The sequence below is a fragment of the Pongo pygmaeus genome, chromosome 17 (assembly GCF_028885625.2).
Source record: "Pongo pygmaeus isolate AG05252 chromosome 17, NHGRI_mPonPyg2-v2.0_pri, whole genome shotgun sequence".
NCBI lineage: Eukaryota > Metazoa > Chordata > Mammalia > Primates > Hominidae > Pongo > Pongo pygmaeus.
Genome location: NC_072390.2, coordinates 17,797,821 through 17,821,845, shown reverse-complemented (window position 1 = coordinate 17,821,845; position 24,025 = coordinate 17,797,821).

The window sequence follows — 24,025 nt, the reverse complement described above, 5'->3', positions numbered from 1 at the left end:
CCACTCCACTCTATTCCACTCAATACCTCTCCATTCCACTCAATTCTGCTCCATTATAAGCCACTCCCTTCCATTCCGTCCCATTCCATTCCACTCCACTCCATTCCACTCCATTCAAATCCACTCCCCTGCACTCCAGTCCATTCCACTCCATCCCATTCCATACCACTCCATTTCACTCCACTCCACTCCACTCCATTCCATTCTTTCCACTCCCTTCCATTCCATTCCTTTCTTTCGACAGGATCTCACGCTGTCACCCTGGCTGCATTGCAGTGTTGCAATCTCACCTTACATTTCATTTCACCATTCTATTCCATTGCATTCCATTCCATTCTTTTCCATTACATTACGTTCCGTTCGGTTCCATTCCATTCCAATGCATTCAATTCCATTCGTTTCTTTTTACAGGATCTCACTCTGTCACACAAGCTGCAGTGCAGTGGGGCAATCTCAGTTCACATTTCATTACACCATTCAATTACACTCCATTCCACACAACTCCACTCCACTCCATTCCATCACACTCCATTCCACTCCACTCCATTACCTTCCATTCTTTTCTTTCGAAAGGATCTCACTCTTTCACGCAGGGTGGAGTGCAGTGGCACAATCATAGCTCACATTTCATTTAAGTCCTTTCCATTCCGTTCCATTCCATCACATTCCATTCCTTTCCATTCCAATAGACTCCACACCAATCCACTCCACTCCATTATATTCCGTGTCGCTCCATTCCACTCCGTTCAACACCATTCCATTCCATCCCATTCCATTCCACTCTAATCCACCCTACTCCACTCCACTCCACTCCACTCCACTCCATTCCATTCCAATCCATCACATTCCATTCCACATCATTCCAGTCTACTCCACACCACTCCACTCCAATCCACTCCACTCCAATCCACTGCACTTCAATCCATTCAATTCCATTCCATTCCATTCCAATCCATTCCATTCCATTCCTTTCTTTCGACAGGATCTCACTCTTTCCCCCAGTCTGGAGTGCAGTGGCACAATCTCAGCTCACATTTCAATTCACCATTCCATTTCATTGCATTCCATTGCATTGCATTCCATTCCATTCCATTCCATTCCACCCCACCCCACTCCACTCCATTCCACTCCATTCCATTCCATTCCATGCTCTCCATTCCATTCCACTCCACTCCATTACATCCCATTTCTTTCCACTCCATTGCACTCCACCCCACTCCCCTCCACACCATTCCGTTCCATCCCATTCCACTCCACTCTACTCAACTCCACTTCACTCCAATCCATTCCATTCCATTCTATTCCATTGCACTCCATTCCATTCCATTCCTTGCTTTTGACAGGATATCACTCAGTCACCCAGGCTTGAGTGCAGTGGAACAATCTCAGCTCACATTACATTTCACAACTCTGTGGCATTCCATTGCGTTCCATTCCTTTCCATAGCATTTGACTCCACTCCACTAAACTCCACTCAACTACATTGCATTCCATTCCATTCCATTCCAGTCCATTCCACTCCACTCAACTCCAGTACAATCCACTCGATGCCATTCCATCCCATTCAATTCCACTACTTTCCACTCCACTCCACTCCACTCCACTCCATTCCATTCCATTCCAATCTGTCCCATCCCATTCAACTCCATTCCACTCTACTCCACTCCACTCCACTTCTCTCCACTCCACTCCACTCCATTCCATTCTGCTTCATTCCATTCCATTCCTTTCTTTTGACAGGATCTCACTCTGTCAACCAAGCTGGAGTGCAGCAGCACAATCTCATCTCACATTTCATTTCACCATTCCATTCCATTCCATTCCATTCTATTCCATGCCATTACAATCCATTTCACTCCATTTCACACCACTCCACTTCACTCCACTCTACTCCACTCCATTCCATTCCATTTCATTCCATTCCACTCCATTCCAGTTCACTCCACTCCACTACACTACATTCCACTCCATTAGATTCAATCCCATTCCATTCCACTACATTCCACTCCACTCCACTCCACTACACTACATTCCACTCCATTAGATTCAATCCCATTCCATTCCACTACATTCCACTCCACTCCACTCCACTCTACTACAGTCCATTCCATTCGATTCAACCCCATTCCTTTCCACTCCATTCCACTCCACTCTACTGCACTACAGTCCACTCCACTCCACTCCAATCCATTCCATTCCATTCCATTCCACACATTTCTTTCCACAGGTTCTCACTATATCACAGAGTCTGGAGTGCAGTGACACAATCCCAGCTCACATTTCATTTCACCATTTCATTCCATTCCATTCTAATTCATTCCATTCCAACCCACTCCACTCCACTCAACTCCACTCCTCTCCACTACATTCCATTCCATTCCACTCAATTGGAGTCCACTCCATTCCACTCGACTCCACTCCATACCATCCCATTCCATTCCACTCCATTCCACTCCTCTCGACTCCACTCTACTCCACTCCATTCCATTCCACTCCACTGCGCTCCACTCCACTCCACTTCACTCCATTCCATTCCATTCCATTCCACTCAATTCAACTCCATTCCATTCCATTAATTTCTTTTGATAGGATCTCACTCTGTCACCCAACCTGGAGTGTAGTACAACAATCTCAGCTCACATTTCACTTCACCATTCCATTCCATTCCATTCCATTCCATTCCATTCCATACCATTCCATTCCATTCCATTCCATTCCTTTCCATTCCATTGCATTCCACTCCACTCCACTACAATCCATTCCATTCCATTCCATTCTATCTCATTCCAATCCATTCCACTCCACTCCACTCCATTCTACTCAATCCCATTCCATTCCACTCGATTCCACTCCACTCCACTCCACTCCCTTGCATTCCATTCCATTCCTTTCCACTCCACTCCACTCCACTCCATTCCATTCTTTACACTCCTTTCCATTCCATTCCTTTCTTCAACAGGATCTCTCTCTGTCACCCTGGCTGTAATGCAGTGATGCAATCTCACCTCACATTTCATTTCACCATTCTATTCCATTGCATTCCTTTCCATTCCATTCCTTTCCATTCCATTCCACTAAAATCCACTACATTCCACTCCACTCCATTCCATTCCATTCCATTGCGTTCCATTCCAATCCATTCCACTCCACTCCAGAGCACACCACTCAATTCCATTCCATCCCATTCCATTCCACTCCATTTAACACCAGTCCACTCGACTCCACTCCATTCCACTCCACTCCTTTCCATTCCACTGTATTCCTTTCCACTCTGTTTCATTCCACTATGTTCCATTCCATTCCTTTCTTTTGACAGGATCTCACTCTGACACCCAGGTTGGATTACAGTGCAACAATCTCACCTCACAATTTATTTCACCAGTCTATTCCATTCCATTCCATCCCATTCCGTTTCATTCCATTAAATTCCATTCCTTTCCATTCCACTCCACTCCACCCTACTCTGCTCTGCTGCACCCCATTCCATTCCATCCCATTCCATTGCACTCCATTCCACTCCACTCCTTTCCATCACATCCCATTACAGTCCACTCCACTCCACTCCATTCCATTCCATTCCATTCCATTCCATTTCACTCCTTTCCATTCCATTCCTTTCTTTCGACATGATCTAACTTTGTTACACAGGCTGGAGTGCAGTGGCACAATCTCAGCTCACATTTCACTTCACCATTCCATTTCATTGTATTGAATTCCATTCCATTCCACTCCACCCCACTCCACTCCACTCCAATCCACCCCTTTCCAATCCATTCTGTTACACTCCACTCAACTCCACTCCAATCCATTCCATTACATCCCCTTCCATTATACTCCATTGCACTCCACTCCACTCCCCTCCCCTCCACACCATTCCATTCCATCCCATTCCATTCCACTCCATTCCACTCCACTCCTATCCACTCCACTCCACTTCACTTAACTCCTATCCATTTCATTACATTACATTACACTCCATTCCTATCAAATCCTTTCTTTCGACAGCATCTCACTCCATCACACAGGCTGCAGTGCAGTGGAACAATCTCAGCTCACATGTCATTTCACCATTCTGTTGCATTCCATTGCATTCCATTCCATTCCATAACATTCGACTCCACTCCATTCCACTCCACTACATAACACTGCACTCAACTCCATTTCATTCCATTTCATTCCACTCCATTCCATTTCATTCCACTCTGTTCCACTCCACTCCACTCCAGTACAATCCACTCGATCCCATTCCATCCCATTCAATTCCACTCCATTCCACTCAACTCCACTCCACTCCATTCCATTCCAATCCATCCCATCCCATTCCACTCCAGTCCACTTCACTCCACTCCTCTATACTCCACTCCATTCTGTTCCATTCCAATCCATTCAATTCCATTCCTTTCTTTCAAAAGGATCTCACTCTGTCACCGGGCTGGAGTTCAACGGCACAATCTCAGGTCACATTTCATTTCATCCTTCCATTCCATTTCATTCCATTCCATTCCATTGCATTTCAATCAATTCCATTCCATTCCACTCCACTCCACTCCACTCCTTTCCATTCCCTTCCATTCCATTCCAGTGCACTCCACTCCACTACTGTCCACTCCACTCCATTAGATTAAATCCCATTCCATTCCACTCCATTCCATTCCACTCCAGTCCACTCTACTCCACTCCATTGAATTCCATTCGATGACATTCCATTCCACTCCATTCCACTCCACACCACTACACTCTAATCCACTCCACTCCACTCCATTCCAAACCATTCCATTCCATTCAACTATATTCCATTCCATACCTTTCTTTCGACAGGATATCACTCGGTCACAGAGTCCAGAGTGCTGTGACACAATCTCAGCTACCATTTCATTTCACCATTCCTTTCTATTCCATTCAGTTTCATTCCATTCCAAACCACTCCATTCCAATCCACCCAACTCCAATCTACCTCAATACATTCCATTCCATTCCACTCCACTCGAGTCCACTCCACTCCAATCCACTCCATCCCATCCCATTCCATTCCAATCCATTCCACTCCAGTCGACGCCACTCCACTCCATTCAATTACATTATATCCCATTCCATTCCATTCCATTCCACTCCATTCCAATCGACTCCACTCCATTCCATTCCATTCCAATCCATCCCATCCCATTCCACTCCAGTCCACTTCACTCCACTCCTCTGCACTCCACTCCATTGTATTCTATTCTGATCCCTTCGATTCCATTCCTTTCTTTCAAAAGGATCTCACTCTGTGACCGGGCTGGAGTTCAATGGCACAATCTCAGGTCACATTTCATTTCACCATTCCACTCCATTCCATTCCATTCCATTCCATTCCATTCCATTCCATTCCATTCTATTGCATTTCAATCAATTCCATTCCATTCCACTCCACTCCACTCCACTCCTTTCCATTCCCTTCCATTCCATTCCTCTCCATTCCAGTGCACTCCACTCCACTCCACTACTGTCCACTCCACTCCATTAGATTAAATCTCATTCCATTCCACTCCATTCCACTCCACTCCAGTCCACTCTACTCCACTCCATTGAATTCCATTCAATGCCATTCCATTCCACTCCATTCCACTCCACACCACTACACTCTAATCCACTCCACTCCACTCCATTCCAATCCATTCCATTCCGTTCAACTCTATTCCATTCCATACCTTTCTTTCGACAGGATACCACTCTGTCACAGAGTCCAGAGTGCAGTGACACAATCTCAGCTACCATTTCATTTCACCTTTCCTTTCTATTCCATTCAATTTCATTCCATTCCAACCCACTCCATTCCAATCCACCCAACTCCAATCCACCTCAATACATTCCATTCCATTCCACTCCACTCGAGTCCACTCCACTCCAATCCACTCCATCCCATCCCATTCCATTCCAATCCATTCCACTCTAGTCTATGCCACTCCACTTCATTCCATTCCATTACATCCCATTCCATTCCACTCCATTCCACTCCACTCCACTGCACTTCCCTCCACTCCACCTCAATCCATTCCATTCCATTCCATTCCATTCCATTCCATTCCTTTCTTCCGACAGGATCTCACTCTCTCACCCAGGCTGGAGTGCACCACAACAATCTCAGCTAACATTTCATTTCACCATTCCATTCTATTCCATTCCATTCCGTTCCACTCTGCTCCACTACAATCCATTCCATTCCACTCCATTCCATTTCATTCCAATCCATTCCACTCCACTACACTCCATTCCACGCAATCCCATTCCATTCCAATCCATTCCACTCCACTACACTACATTCCACGCAATCCCATTCCATTCGACTCCATTCCACTGCACTCCATTCCACTCCACTCCATTTCATTCCAATCCATTCCACTCCACTACACTCCATTCCACACAATCCCATTCCATTCGACTCCATTCCACTGCACTCCATTCCACTCCACTCCACTAAACTACAGTCCAATCCTCTCCACTCATTTCCACTCCATTCCTTTACAGTCCATTCCTTTCCTTTCTTTTGTCAGTATCTCACTCTGTGACACAGGCTGGAGTGCAGTCACACAATCTTAGCTCACATGTAATTTCACTATTCCATTCCATTGCGTTCCATTTCATTGCATTACATTGCATTCCATTCCATTCCATTTTATTATGCCCCATTCCTTTCCATTTCTTTCTTTTGACAGGATCGAACTCTGTCTCCATGCTGGAGTACAGTGGCCCAATCTCAGCTCAAATGTCCTTTCACCATTCCTTTCCACTTCATTCCGTTCCATTCCATTCCATTCCATTACACTCCACTCCACTCCACTCCACTCCATTCAACTCCACTCCAATCCACCACATTCCAATCTTTTCAGATCCAGTCCATTCCACTCCACTACAGTCCACAACACTCCATTCCATTCCATCCCATTCCATTCCACTATATTCCACTCCACTCCACTCCACTCCACTCCATTCAACGCCACTCCAATCCACCACATTCCAATCTTTTCAAATCCAGTCCATTCCACTCCACTACAGTCCACAACACTCCATTCCATTCCATCCCATTCCATTCCACTATATTCCACTCCACTCCACTCCACTCCACTCCATCCCATTCCATTCCACTATATTCCACTCCACTCCACTCCACAACACTCCACACGATTCCACTCCACTCCATTACATTCCATCACATTCCATTCCACTAAATTCCACTCAACTCCACTCAACTCCACTCTACTCCACTGCACTCCATTCCATTCAATTCCTTTCTTTTGACAGGATCTCACTCTGTCTCCCGGGCTGAAGTGTAGTGGCACAGTCTCAGGTCCACTCCACTCCACACCACTCCACACCACTACACTCCACTCCATTACATTACATCACATTACATTCCAATAAATTCCACTTCATTCCACTCAACTCCACTCCACCCCACTGCACTCCATTCCATTCAATTCCTTTTCTTTTGACAAGATCTCACTCTTTCTCTCAGGCTGAGGTGTAGTGGCACAGTCTCAGGGCACATTTCAATTCACCATTCCATTCCATTCTATTCCATTCATTTACATTCCATTCCATTGCATTCCATTCCTTTCCAGTCCACTCCACTCACCACTCCATTCCACTCCAGTCCACTACACTCCACATCACTCCACTCCATTCCGTCCATCCCATTCCAATCCATTCCATTCCATTCCATTCAACTCCACTCCACTCCACTCCATTCCTTTCCACTCCATCCCATTCCATTCCACTCCACTCCACTCCATTCCATTCCACTCCACTCCATCCCATTCCATTCCACTTCACTCCACTTCATTCCATCCTATCCCATTCCATTCCACTTCATTCCAATCCAATCCACTCCAATCCACTCCACTAAACTCCACTCCATTCCATTTCATACCATTTCATTCCACTCCACTCCACTCCACTCTACTGAATTCCATTCCATTCTATCCCATTCCATTCCATTGCATTTCATTCCAATCCATTCCATTCCATTCCTTTCTTTTCACAGGTTCTCACTCTGTCACACAGGCTGAGTGCCGTGGCGCAATCTCAGCTCACATTTCATTTCACCATTCAATTACACTCCATTCCGCACAACTCCACTCGACTCCATTCCATCCCACTCCATTCCATTCCACTCCATTACTTTCCATTCCTTTCTTTCGAAAGGATCTCACTCTTTCACACAGGGTGGAATGCAGTGGCACAATCACAGCTCTCATTTCATTTAAGCATTCCTTTACATTCCATTCCATTCAATCGCATTCCATTCCTTTCCACTCCAATCCACTCCACTCGAATCCACTCCACTCCATTCAATTCCATTTCGCTCCACTCCACTCTATTGAACACCATTCCATTCCATCCCATTCTATTCCACTCTAATCCAACGTACTCCACTCCACTCCACTCCACTCCATTCCATTCAAATCCATCTCATTTCATTCCACCTCATTCCAGTCCAGTCCACACCACTCCACTCCAATCCACTACACTCCAATCCAATCCACTTCACTACATGCAATTCCATTCCATAACATTCTCCTCCACTCCATTGCATTCCTTTCTTTCGACAGGATCTCACTGTTTCACCCAGGCTGGAGTGCAGTGGCACAATCTCAGTTCACATTTCAATTCACCATTCCATTTCATTGCATTCCATTCTATTCCATTAGATTCCACTCCACCCCACTCCACTCCATTCCAGTCCTTTCCATTCCATTCAATTCCACTCCACTCAACTCCACTCCACTCCACTCCATAACTTCCCATTCCATTCCACTCCATTGCACTCCTCTCCACTCCACTCCTTTCTGCACCACTCCATTCCATCCCATTCCATTCCACTCCATTCCACCCCACTCCACTCAACTCCACTTCACTCCATTCCATTCCATTCCATTCCATTCCATTACGTTGCACTCCATTCCATTACATTCCTTTCTTTCTATAGAATATCACTCAGTCACCCAGGCTGGAGTGCAATGGAACAAACTCAGCTCACATTTCATTTCACCATTCTGTTGCATTCCATTGCATTCCATTCTATTCCATATCATTCGACTTCACTCCACTCCACTCCACTAAACTGCACTTAACTACATTCCATTCCATTCCATTCCTTTCCATTCCAGTCCAGTCCACCCCACTCCACTCCAGTACAATCCACTCGATTCCATTCAATCCCATTCAATTCCACTACACTCCACTCTACTCCATTTCATTCCAACCTGTCCCATCCCATTCCACTCCATTCCACACCACTCCACTCCGCTCCACTGCATTCCACTCTATTCCATTCAGTCCCATTCCATTCCACTCCGTTCCACTCCACTCCACTACACGCCAGTCCACTCCACTCCACTCCATTCCATTCCATTCAACACCATTCCGTTCCATACCTTTCCTTCGACAGGATCTCACTCTGTCACTGAGGCTGGAGTGCAGTGACAAAATGTCAGCTCACATTTTTTTCACCATTCCATTCCATTCCATTCCATTCCATTCTCTTTCATTCCATTCCAATCCACTCCACTCCACTCAACTACACTCCACTCCACTACATTCCTTTCCATTCCACTCAACTTGAGTCCACTCCACTCCACTCCACTCCATACCATCCCATTTCATTCTACTCCATTCTACTCCACTGCACTCCACTCCACTCCACTCCATTCCATTCCATTACATCCTATTCTATTCCACTCCATTCCACTCCAATGCACTCCACCCCACTCCCCTCCACTCCACTTCACTCCATTCCATTCCATTCCACTCCATTCCATTCCACTCCATTCCACTCCTTTCCTTTCTTTCAACAGTATCTCACTCTGTCACCCAGGCTGGATGTTGTACAACAATCCAAGCTCACATTTCTTTTCACAATTCCATTCCATTCCATTCCATTGCATTCCATTCCTTTCCATTCCATTCCCTTCCACTATACTGCACTACAATCCATTCCATTCCATTCCATTCTATTTCATTCCAATCCGTTCCACTCCCCTCCCCTCTATTCCACTCAATTCCATTCCATTCCACTCGATTCCACTACACTACTCTCCACTCCATTCCATTCCATCCCATTCCATTCCTCGCCATTCCACTAAACTACACTCCACTTCACAACACTCTTTTCCACTCCATTCCATTCCATTCCATTCCATTCCTTTCTTCGACAGGATCTCACTCTGTGACACAGTCTGGAGTTCAGTGGCACAATCTCAGCTCACATTTAATTTCACCGTTAGATTCCATTGCATTCCATTTCGTTCCATTCTATTGCATTCCCTTCCATTCCATACCATTCGACTCCACTCCACTCCACACCACTTTAGTCCACTCCATTCCGTTTTATTCCATTCCATTCCACTACATTCCAATCCATTCCACTCCACTCCACTCAATTCCATTCCATCCCATTCCAGTCCACTCAATTCTACTCCACTCCACTCCATTCCATTCCATTCCATTCCAACCCATTCCGTGCCATTCCTTTCCAATCCCCTCCACTCCAGTCCACTCCACTCCACTCCATTCCACTCCATTCAATTCCTTTCCAATCCATTACACTCCATTCCATTCCATTCCTTTCATTTCTTTTCACAGGATCTCACTCTGTCACGCAGGCTGGAGTGAAGTTGCACAATCTCAGCTCACATTTCATTACACCATTCCACTCCATTGCATTCCCTTGCATTCCATTCCATTGCATTCCATTGCTTTCCATTCCACTGAACTCCACTCCAGTCCACTCCACTCCACTCCAATTCACTCCTTTACATTCCATTCCATTCCACTCCACTCCCTCATCTCCATTCCATTCCATTCCATTGCATTCCATTCCATTACTATCCACTCCACTCCACTGCACTCCATTCCACTCCATTCCATTCTATTACCCTACATTCCACTCCATTCCTTTCTTTCGGCAAGGTCTCTCTGTCACCCTGGCTGGAGTACAGTGGTGCCATCTCAACTCATATTTCATTTCACCATTCCCTTCCATTCCATTCCATTCCATTCCATTCCATTCCATTCCATTCCACTCCACTCTACTCCATTCCACTCCACTCCAATCTACTCCATTCCACTCTTTTCATTTCCAGTCCTTTCCACTCCACTCCACTCCACTCTACTCCATTCCATTCCATCCCATTCCATTCCACTACATTCCCCTCCACTCCACTCCACACCACTCCACACAACTCTACTCCATTCCATTCCATTTCTTCCTATTCCATTCCACTCCATTCCATTAAACTCCACTCCACTCAACTCCACTCCACTCCACTACATTCCATTTCATTCCATTACATTCCATTCCACTTCATTCCATTCAATTCCTTTCTTTTAACAGGATCTCACTCTGTCTCCCTGGCTGGAGTGCAGTGGCACAATCTCAGCTCACATTTCATTTCACCATTCCATTCCATTCCATTCCTTTTCATTCCATTCCATTCCATTCCATTCCACTCCACTCCAGTCCATTCTTTCCCATTTCGTTGCACTCCATTCCACTCCAGTCAACTCCACTCCACACCACTCCACTCCGTTTGATCCATCCCATTCCATTCCACTCCATTCCCCTCCACTCCACTCCATTCCATTTAACTCCATCTCATTTCATTCCACTCCACAACACTCCAATCCACTCCCCTCCCCTCCATTCCATTCCATTCCATTCCACTCCATTCCATTCCATTCCACTCCACTCCAATACACTCCATTCCACTCTTTTTTCGATTCCAGTGCATTCCACTCCATTCCACTCCACGCTGTTCCATTCCATCCCATTCCATTCCACTACATTCCACTCCACTCCACACCACTCTACACCACTCCACTCCATTCCTTTCCATCCCATCAATTCCACTCCATTCCATTCCACTCCACCTCACTGAACTCCAGTGAACTCCACTGCATTCCATTGCATTCCATTCCATTCCATTGCACTCCACTCCATTAAATTCTTTTTTTTGACAGGATCTCACTCTGTCTCCCAGGCTGAAGTGTAGTGGCACAATCTCAGGTCACATTGCATTTCACCATTCCATTGCATTCCATTCCATTCCATTTCTTTCCATTCCATTCCATTGCATTCCATTCCATTCCATTTCTTTCCATTCCATTCCATCGCATTCCATCCCACTCAACTCCAGTTCAGTCCATTCCGTCCCATTCCATTCCACTCCATTCCATTCCACTCCACTCCACACCACTACCCTCCATTCCACTCCATCCCATTCCATTCCACTCCACTACACTCCAATCCACTCCTCTCCCCTCCATTCCATTCCATGCCATTCCATTCCATTCCATTCCATTCCACTCCATTCCACTCCATTCCACTCCACTCCACTCAATTCCATCCCATCCCATTCCATTCCACTGCATTCCTCTCCACTCCACTCCATTGAACTTCATTCCATTGCTTTCTATCCCATTCCATTCCACTCCATTCCACTCCACTCCACTGCACTCTACTCCATTGAATTCCATTCCATTCCACTCCATTCCGTTCCATTCCTTTCTTTCGACAGAATCTCACTTTGTTAAACAGGCTGAAATGCAGTGGCACAATCTCAGCTCTCATTTCATTTTACCATTCCATTCCATTCCATTCCACTCCACTCCACTCCACTCCCTTCCCCTCCACTCCATTCCATGCCATTCAACTCCACTCTACTCCACTCGAATCCACCCCTCTCCAATCCATTCAAATACTTTCCACTCCACTCCATTCCACTCTACTCCACTCCACTCCATTCCACTTCATTGCATCAAATTCCATTCCACTCCATTCCACTCCACTCCACTCCCATCCACTCCACTGCTCTCTACTGCACTCCATTCCATTGCTTCCCAATACACTCCAATCAATTCCATTCCCTTCTTCCAACTGGATCTCACCCTTTAACCCAGGCTGGAGTGCCGTGACAGAATCTCAGCTCACATTTCATTTCTCCGTTCCATTCCATTCCGTTCGATTCCATTTCATTCCATGCGACTCCATTCCATTCCCTTCTTTCAACAGTATCTCACTGTGTCACACAAGCTGTAGTGCAGTAGCACAATTTCATATCATATTTCATTTCACCATTCCATTCCACTCCATTCCACTCCACTCCACTCAATGCCATTCCACTCCATTCCATTCCACTCCATTCCATTCCACTCCATTCCATTCCATTTCTTCAACAGGATCTCATTCTGTCACCCAGGCTGGAGTGCATTGGCACAATCTCAGCCAACATTTCATTTCACCATTCCAAACCATTCCAATCCATTCCATTCCATTACACTCCACTCCACTCTACTCCACTCTACTCCTCTGCACTCCATTCCGTTCTTTTCCACTCCTCACCCCGCAACACTCCACTCCATCCCATTACTTCCCACTCCATTCCACTCCACTCCATTCCACTCCAATCCACTCCATTCCATTCCACTCCATCCCATTCCATTCCACTCCACTCCACTTCACTCCACTCCATTCCTTTCTTTTCCACTCCCTTCCATTCCATTCCTTTCTTTTGGCAGTATCTCACTCTTTCACAACGGCTGCAGCAGTGGCGCAATCTCAGCTCACATTTCATTACACCATTCCATTCCATTGCATTCCATTACGCTACATTTCATTTCATTCCATTCAATTCCTTTCTTTTGACATGATCTCACTCTGTCACCCAGGTTGGATTACAGTGCAACAATCTCAGCTCACAATTCATTTCACCAGTCTATTCTATTCCATTCCATTTCATTCCATTCCATTCCATTCTATTCCATTAAATATCATTCCTGTCCATTCCACTCCACTCCACTCCTCTCCACCCCATTCCATTCCATCCCATTCCATTCCACTCCATTCCACTGCACTCCATTCCACTCCTTTCCATTACATCCCACTACATTCCAATTCAATCCACTCCACTCCCCTCCACTCCATTCCATTCCATTCCATTCCATTCCATTCCATTCCATTCCATTCTATTCTACTCCTTTCCATTCCATTCCTTTCTTTCGTCATGATCTCACTCTGTGACACAGGCAGGAGTGCAGTGGTACAATCTCAGCTCACATTTCATTTCACAATTCCATTGAATTCCATTCCATTCCAGTCCACTCCACTCCACTCTTCTCCATTCTATTCCATTCCATTCCATTACATTACATTCCACTGCATTCCACTCCACTCTAATCCACTCCACTCGTCTCCATTCCATTCCATCCCATTCCATTGCACTCCATTCCACTCCACTCCATTCCAGTCCGTTCTAATCTATTCCATTGCATTCCTTCCTATCCCATTCCACTCCATTCCACTCCACTCCACTCCACTCCAATCCATTCCTTTCAATTCTACTACATTCCATTTGATTCAACCCCATTCCATTCAGTTTCATTTTACTCCACTCCAGTCCACTCTATTCCATCCCATTCCATTCCACTTCCACACCATACCCCACCCCTCCAATCCACTCCACTCCAGTCCATTCCACTCCACTCCATTCCATTCCATTCCATTCCATTCTACTCCATTCCCTACCATTCCTTTCCTTCGACAGAATCTCACTCTTACACCCAGACTGCAGTGCAGTGACACAATCTCAGCTCACTTTTCATTTCAGCATTCGATTGCATTCTATTCCATTCCACTCCACTCCACTCCACACTACTACACTACACTGCATTTCACTCCTTTAAATTCCATTTCATTCCACTCTACTGCCCTCCACTCCATTCCATTCCATCAAATTCCATTCCACTCTATTCTACTCCACTCCACTCCACTCCAATCCATTCCATTCCATTCCATTCCAATCCATTCCATTCCATTCCATTCCATTCCATTCCTTTCTTTTGAAAGGATCTCACTCTGTGACTCAGGCTGTAGTGCAGTGGCACTCAATTCCATTGCATTTCATTCCATTCCATTCCATTCCATTCCATTCCACTCCACTGCACTCCAGTCCATTTCACTCCGTTCCACTCCACCCCACTCCATTCCATCTCAATCTTTTCTACTCCATTCCACCCCATTCCACTCCACACTAATCTATTCCATTCCACACCATCCCATTACATTAAAATCCACTACACTCCAATCCACTCGTCTCCCCTCCAATCCATTCCATTCCATTTCATCCCACTCCACTCCAATCCACTCCATTCCATTCTATTCCATTTCATTCCATTCTATTCCATTCCAATCCATTCCCTTCCGTTTCTTTCTTTCGACAGGATCTCAAAATTACACCCAGGCTGGAGTGCAGTGGCACAATCTCATCTCACTTTTCTTTCACCATTCCACTCCATTGCATTCCATTACATTACATTCCATTGCATTCCATTCCATTCCACTTCACTCTGCTCTGGTACACTACACTCCATTTCACTCCTTTAAATTCTATTCCATTCCACTCCAATCCATTACACTCCATTCCATTCCATGAAATTACATTCCACTCTATTCCATTCCATTCCTTTCCACTCCATTCCATTCCATTCCTTTCTCTCAATAGGATCTCACTCTGTGACCCAGGCTGGCGTGCAGTGACACTCTATTCCATTGCTTTCCATTTCATTCCATTCCCTTGCATTCCATTCCATACCATTCCATTCCATTCCATTCCCCTGCATCACACTCGACTCCATTACTCTCCACTCCATTCCATTCCATTCCATTTCATTCCATTCCACTCCTTTCCACTTCAATCCACTCCACTCCACTCCAATCTATTGCATTCCATCCCATTGTATTCCACTACGTTACACTCCACTCCACCCCAATCAACTCCAATCCACTCCATACCACTCCATCCCATTTAGTTCCAATCCATTCACCTCCACTGCACTCCAATGCACTCCAGTCCACTCCACTCCACTCCATTCCACTCCATTCCACTCCTTTCCGTTCCATTACACCCCATTCCATTCCATTCCTTTCTTTCAACAGAATCTCACTCTGTCCCCCATTCTGGTGTGCAGTTGCACAATCAGCTCACATTTCATTTCACCATTCCATTCCATTCTATTCCACTGCACTCCATTCTACTCCCCTCCAATCCATTCAACAGCATTCCATTCCATTCCATTCCATTCCACTCCACTCCAGCCCACTCCACTCCAATCCATCCCATTTAATCCCATTCCATTCCACTCCATTCCACTCCACTCCAGTCCACTCCACTCCAGTCCACTCTACTCCACTCCATCCCATTCCATCCCATTCCATTCCACTCCATTCCACTCCAGTCCACACGACTCCATTCCACTCCATTCAATTCCATCCCATTTCATTTCAATCCATTACACTCCACTAAACAACACTCCACTCCACTCCACTCCAGTTCTTTCTATTCCATTCCAATCCATTCCATTCCATTCCTTTCGTTTGAAAGGATCTCACTCTGTTATCCAGGCTGGAGAGTAGTGGCACAATCTCAGGTCACATTTCATTTCCCCATTCTATTCCATTCCAATCCATTCCTTTCCATTCCATTCCATTCCATTCCATTCTACTCCACTCCACTCCACTCCATTCCATTTCATCCCATTCCATTCCACTCCATTCCACTCCAATTCAAACCACTCCACTCCATTCCACTCCATCCTATTCCATTCCACTGCATTCCCCTCCATTCCACTCCACTCCTCTTAAATCCACTACACTCCACTCCATTCCTTTCCAATCCACCTCATTCCATTCCACTCTACTCCATTCCATTCTTCTCCACTCTACTCCATTCTATTCCATTTCTTTCCATTCGACTCCATCACATTCCATTCATTTAATTCGACAGGATCTCAGTCTGTCACACTGGTTGGAGTGCAGTGGCACAATATCAGCTCACATTTCATTTCACCATTCCATTCCATTCAATTCTATTCCATTCCATTCCACTGCAGACCACTCCACTCCACTCAACTCCACTCCACTCCACTAAATTCCACTCAATTCCACTCCTCTCCACTCCACTCCACTACATTCCATCCTATTCCATTCCAATCCATTTCCACTGCAGTCGATTCCACTCCACTCCACACCATTCCATTCCATTGCATTCCATTCCACTCCATTCCTTTCCATTCGTTTCTTTCAACAGGATCTAACTTTGTCACCCAGGCTGCAGTACAGGCAAACAATCTCAGATCACATTTCTTTTCACGATTTCATTGAATTTCATTCCATTCCTTTCCATTCCACTCCTCTCCACTCCACTCCACTCAACTCCACTCCATTCCATTCCACTCCACTCCACTCCATTCCACTCAACTCCTCTCCTTTCCGTCCCATTCCATTCCACTCCCTTCCACTCCACTCCACTCCATTCCATTCCATCTCATTCCATTCCACTCCATTCAAATCCACTCCACTCCAATTCATTCAATTCCATTTCAATTCACTCCATTCCATTCCATTCCTTTCTTTCGACAGGATCTCACTCTGTCACCTAGGCTGGAGTGAAGTGTCACAATCTCAGCTCACATTTCATTTCACCATTCCATTCCATTCCATTTCGTTCCATTAAATTCCATTCCATGCCACTCCACTCCACTCCATTCCACACCAGTCCACTCCACTTCCTTCCACTCCATCACATTCCATACCACTCCATTCCACTCAAATCCACTCCACTCCACTGCACTCCACTTCACTCCACTCCACTCCATTCCATTCCACCCCTTTACATTCCATTCCACTCCTTTACTTTCCATTCCTCTCTTTCGACTGGAACTCACTCTCACCATGGCTGGTGTGCAGTGGCAAATTCTCAGCACACATTTTATTTCACAATTCCAATCCATTCCATTCCATTCCATTCCATTGCACTCCATTATATTCCATTCCATTCTTTCGTGAGGAACTCACTCTGTCACCCAGGCTGGAGTGCAGTGGCACCATCTCAGCTCACATTTCATTTTACCATTCCATTCTATTCCATTCCATTCCATTCCATTCCATTCCATTCCATTCCATTCCACTCCATTCCATTCCATTCCACTCCACTCCACACCTCTGCATTCCATTCCATTCCACCCCATTCCATTCCACTCTATTCCACTCCACTCCACTCCACTCCACACCACTCCACTCCATTTCATTCCTTACCATTCCATTCCACAGCATTCGACTCAAATCCACTCCACTGAAATCCACTCCACTCCATTCCATTCCACTCCATCCCATTCCATTCCACTCCACTCCACTCCACTCCATGCCACTCCACTACATTCCATTCCATTCCAATCCATTCCATTCCATTCCTTTCCTTCGACAGGATCTCACTCTGTCACACATGCTGGAGTGCAGTGGCACAATCTTACCTCACATTTATTTCAACATTTCATTGCATTCCGTTCCATTCCATTCCATTCCATTTAATTGCACTCCACTCCACTCCACTCTACTTCTCGTCATTCCATTCCATTACATTCCAGTCCATTCCATACCATTCCACTCCCCTTCACTCCATCCCATTTTATCCCATTCCATTCCATTCCATTAAATTCCACTCCACTCCACTCCACTCCACTCCATTCCATTCTATTCCACCCCATCCATTTCCATTCCATTCTACTCCTCTATACTCCACTCCATTCCAGTCTATTCCACCCCATCCAATTCCATTCCATTCTACTCCTCTACACTCCACTCCACTCCTCTCCACACCATTCCATTCCACTCCATTCCACTCCACTATACTCCACTCCTCTCCATTCTACTCCACTTCATTCTATTCTGTCCCATTCAATTCCACTCCACTTCACTCCACTCCACTTCCTTCCATTCCATTCCATTCCATTCCATCTCATTCCATTCCATTCCATTACATTCCACTCCATTCCATTCCAATCTTTCTTTCAACAGGATCTCATTCTGTGACTCGGTCTGGAGAGTAGTAGCACAATAAGAGCTCACATTTCATTTGACCATTCAATTCCACTCCTTTCAACTCCACTCCAATCCACTGCATTCCTTTACACTCCATTCCACTCCACTCCATTCCATTCCATTCCTATCTTTCAACAGGATCTCACTCTGTCACCCTCGGTGGAGTGCAGTGGCACAATCTCAGCTCACATTCATTTCACCATTCCATTCCATTCCGTTCCATTCCATTCCATTCCATTCCTTTAAATTCCACTCCACTCCATTCTTTTCCATTCCACTCCTTTCCACAGGAGTTCACCCCATTCTACTCCATTCCATTCCGTCCCTTTCCATTCCAATCTACTCCACTCCACTCCACTTCAGTCCATTCCATTCCACTCCCTTCCATTCCATTCCATTCCATTGCATTCCACTCCATTCCATTCCATTCCACTCCACTCCACTCCATTGCATTCAATTCCATTCCATTCAATTCCATTCCACTCCATTCCCCTGCACTCCACTCCACTCCACTGCACTCCTTTCCATTCCATTCCACTCCAATCCACTCCACTCTACTCCACTCTACTGCACTCCATTCCTTTCCATTCCACGCCAATCCACTCCACTACACTCCAATCCACTCCATTCCTTTCCATCCCATTCCTTTCCACTCCATTCCTCTCCACTCCACTGCCCTCCAATCCATTCCATTGCATCCCACTCCATTACACTCCTTACCACTCTACTCCACTTCAGTCCTCCACTCTACTCCACTCCACTCGACTGCACTCCACTGCATTCCTTTCCATTCCATTCCGTTACACTCCATTCCATTCCATTCCTTTCTTTGGACATGATCTCACTCTGTCACCCAGGATGGAGCTCAGTGTCACAATCTCAGCTCACATTTCATTGCACCATTACTTTCCATTTCTTTCCATTCCATTCGACTCCACTCCACTCCATCCACTCCACTCCATTCCAGCCCATCCCATTCCACTCAAGTGCACTCCACTCAACTCCACTCCACTCCACTCCACTCCACTCCATTCCATTCCATTCCATCCCATTCCATTCTACTCCATTCCACTCCACTCCAATTCACTCCACTCCACTCCACTCAATTCCACTCCATTCCATTTGATTCCATTCCCCTCCACTCCACTCCATTCCATCTCATTTCATTCCACTCCATTCCACTACATGCCACTCCACTCCACTCCACACCACTCCACTGCACTCCATTCCATTCCATCCCATTCCATTACACTCCATTCCACTCCACTCTATTCAACTCCACCCCACTCCACTCCACTCAATTCCTTTCCATTCCATTTCATTCCTTTCCTTTGACAGTATCTCACTCTGTCAGCAAGGCTGCAGTGCAGCACCACAATCTCTGCTCACATTTCATTACTCCATTCCATTCCCTTACACTCCATTCCATTCCATTCCATTACATTCCCTTCCCTTCTCTTCCCTTCCATTCCTCTCCACTCCACTCCACTCTATTCCTTACCACTCCACTCCAGTCCATTCCATCCCATTCCATTCCAATCCATTATACTCCACTCCACTCCACTCCACTCCACTCAATTCCATTACATCCCATTCCATTCCACTGCACTCCACTCCACTGCCGTTCACTCCAATCCATTAATTTCCATTCCAATTCATTGCAGTCCATTCCATTCCATTACATTCTTTGTAGAGGATCTCACCCATGCTGGAGTGTAGTGTCACAATCTCAGCTCACATTTCATTTCATCATTCCATTCTATTCCATTGCATTCCTTTCCATTCCATTCCATTCTATTCAATTCCACTCCACTCCACTGTGCTGCACTCCAATCCATTCCATTCCATTCTATCCCATTCCGTTTAACTCCATTCCACTCCACTGCACTCCAATCCATTCATTCCATCCCATTCTATTCCACTCCACTCCACCCCACTCAACTCCACTCCAGTCCATTCCATTCCTTTCCTTCGACAGGATCTCACTCTGTCACCCAGGCTGGAATGCAGTGGCACAATCACAGCTCACATTATATTTTCCTATTCCATTGCATTCCATTCAATTCCATTCCATTTAATTCCACTCCACTCCACTGCACTGCACTCCATTCCATTCCATCCCATTCCATTCCACTCCATTCAACTCCACTCTACTCCACTCCCCTACACTGCATCCCTTTCCACCACATTCTACTTCAATCTATCCCATTCCATTCCCATCCGCTCCACCCCACTCCACTCCAATGCCTTCCAGTCCACTCCACTCCACTCCATTCCATTCCACTCCATTCCATTCAACTCTATTCCATTCACTTTCTTTCTTTCAGCGGGATCTCACTGAGTCACCGAGGTTGGAGTGCAGCTGAACAATCTCAGCTCGCATTTAATTTAACCATAGCATTCCATTCCATTGCAATCCATTCCATTCCTTTCTATTCCATTAAATTCCATTTCATTCCATTCCACTCCAATCAACTACACTTCACTCCACTCCACTCAACTCCAATCCTTTCTATTCCATCCCATAGCATTACAATCTATTTCACTCCACTCCACTCCACTCGTTTCCATTGCATCCCATTCCATTCCTCACAATTCCACTCTAATCAACTACACTCCACTCCTATCACCTCCATTCCATTCCACTCCATTCCAATGTAATCCTGTCCACTCCACTCCACACCTGTCCACTCCATTCCATTCCATTCCATTCACTCCAATCCAATCCACCGCACTCTTCTCCATTCCATTCCATTTCATTGCACTCCTTTGCATTCCATTCCTTTCTTTTGACAGGATCTCACTCTGTCATTCAGGCTGGAGTGCCCTGGCACAATCTCAGCTCAAATTTAATTAAAAGATTCAATTGCATTCCATTCCATTGCATTCCATTCCATTCCATTCCATTCCATTCCACTCCTTTCCATTCCTTTATTTCGACTGGATCTCACTCTCTGTCACCCAGATTGGAGTGCAGTGAAACAATCTCAGCTCACATTTCATTTCACCATTCCGTTCCATTCCATTCCATTACATCACATTACATTACATTACATTACGTTCCACTCCACAACATTCCACTCCATTCCATTACATTACATTTCATTTCATTCCAATCCATTTCAATCTACTCCACTCCTTTCCACTCCTCTCCACTCCATTCCATTCTCCTCCTTCCCATTCCTTTCGACTCCATTCCACTCCTCTCCTCTAAATTCCACTCCACTCCACTCCTTCCCATTCCATTCCATCCCTTTCCATTCCAATACACTCCACTCCACTCCACTGTACTCCACTCCACTCCATAGCATTCTATCCAATTCCATCCCATTCCATTCCACTCCCTTCCACTCTATGCCACTCCACTCTACTGCACTCCATTCGATTTCACTGCATTCCATTCCATTCCTTTCTTTCAACAGTATCTCATTCTGTGACAGAGGCTGGAGTGCAGTGGCACAATCTCAGCTAACATTTCGTTTCACCATTCAATTCCATTGTATTCCATTTCATTCCATTCCATTGCATTCTAATCCATTTCATTTCATTCCATTTCACTCCACTCCACTGCACTGCTCTCCACTATACTATACTCAATTCCATTCCATTCCATTCCACTACCATCCTTTTTACTCTATTCCACTCCACTTCCTTCCATTCCATTCCATTCTATCCCATTCCATTACACTCCACTCCACTCCACTACGTTCAATTCCATTCCACTATACTCCACTCTTTTCCATTCCATTCATTTCTTTCGACAGGATATCACCCTGTCACCCAGGTTGGAGTACAGTGGAATAATCTCAGCTCACATTTCATTTCACCATTCCGTTGGATTCCATTCCATTCCATTCCACTCCATTCCATTCACTTCCGTTCCACTCCACTCCACTCCATTCCAGTCCACTCCATACCATTCCATTCCACTCCATTCCACCCCACCCTTCTCCACTCCTCTACACTGCATCCCATTCCATCCCATTACATTCAACTCCATTCAACTCCACTCCACTCCACTCCATTTCAATGCATTCCATCCCATCCTGTTCCACTCCTTTCAAATCTACTCCTCTCCAATCCTGTCCACTCCACTCCAATCCATTCCATTCCATTCCATTCCACTCCATTACATTCCATTTCTTTCTGTCGTCAGGATGTAACTCTATCACAACCGCTGGAGTGTGGTTGCACAATCTCTGCTCACATTTCATTTCACCATTCAATTCCATTCCATTCCATTCCATTCCACTCCACTCCACACCACTCCATTCCATTCCATTCTGTTCCATTCCTCTCCATTCTATTCCATTCCTTTCTTTCGACAGGATCTCACTCTGTCACTCAGGCTGGAGTGCAGTCGCACAATCTCAGCTCACATTTCATTTCACCTTTCCATTCCATTTCCTTAAATTCCATTAAATTCCTCTCCACTGCACTCCTCTCCAAACAGTTCCATTGCACGCATTCCACTCCACTCCACTCTACTCCACTCAACTCCATTCTTTTCCATCCCATTCCATTCTTCTCCATTCCACTCCACTCCACTCCACTCTGTGTGAATCCACTCCATTCCACTCTGCGTGACTCCACTCCACTCCATTCCATTCCTTTCCATTCCACTCCTTTGAACTCCACTCCTTTCTTTTGACAGGATCTCACCCTGTCAACCAAACTGGAGTGCAGTGGCACAATCTCAGCTCACATTTCATTTCACCATTCCATTTCATTCCATTCCACTCCATTCCATTCCATTTCATTCCATTCCATTCCGCTCCATTCCATTCCATTCCGCTCCATTCCATTCCATTCCACTCCACTCCACTACACTACACTTTTCTGCATTCCATCCCATCCCATTGCATTCCATTCCACTCCTCTCCACTCGACTCCAGTCCACTACAGTACACTTCATTCCATTCCATTCCATTCCTTCCCATTCCATTCCACTCCATTCCATTCCATTCCTTTCTTTCAAAAGGATCTCACTGTGTCACCCAGGCTGGAGTGCAGCGGAACAATCTCACCTCAAATTTCATTTCACCATTCATTTGCATTCCATTCCATTCCATTCCATAACATTCCACTCCACTCCACTCCACTACACTACACTCA